Raw genomic sequence first — 317 nt, 5'->3', positions numbered from 1 at the left:
TGATTTACAGTAGAATTTTGTTTTTACCTTTGTAATGGCATTTTTGTAACTTTATTAAAAGTATGTCATCTTTTATGTTTATTAATGAATTTAATGATTAATAAGGCTATAATTTTATACCAATTTTAGAGTAAAACCTGATATGTAACATATTTATTATATATAAAATAAAATAAAACGAATATAGTGCATTTTCTTTACAGTAAATTTAAACTACTATAACTTTTTGATACTTACATTTTTTGAAAAAATTCCACTTTTGCGATAATTTGCTGATTTTCTTCTTTAAAAAGAGATCAACCTTATGTCTGTATTCC

At 21.5% G+C, this 317-nt stretch overlaps 1 long non-coding RNA gene across 1 annotated transcript in view; it reads left to right on the top strand.

Moving 5' to 3' along the window:
* LOC107721184 (uncharacterized) overlaps window positions 1-317 on the top strand; it is a 4,695-nt gene that overhangs the window by 553 nt on the left and 3,825 nt on the right. The gene's annotated exons all lie outside the window — the stretch shown is intronic.

The sequence above is a fragment of the Sinocyclocheilus rhinocerous genome, unplaced genomic scaffold (assembly GCF_001515625.1).
Source record: "Sinocyclocheilus rhinocerous isolate Xijiao unplaced genomic scaffold, SAMN03320098_v1.1 scaffold2106, whole genome shotgun sequence".
Taxonomy (NCBI): domain Eukaryota; kingdom Metazoa; phylum Chordata; class Actinopteri; order Cypriniformes; family Cyprinidae; genus Sinocyclocheilus; species Sinocyclocheilus rhinocerous.
The sequence above is the reverse complement of the archived record's forward strand: the minus strand, read 5'-3'. Positions and strand labels throughout refer to the sequence as shown.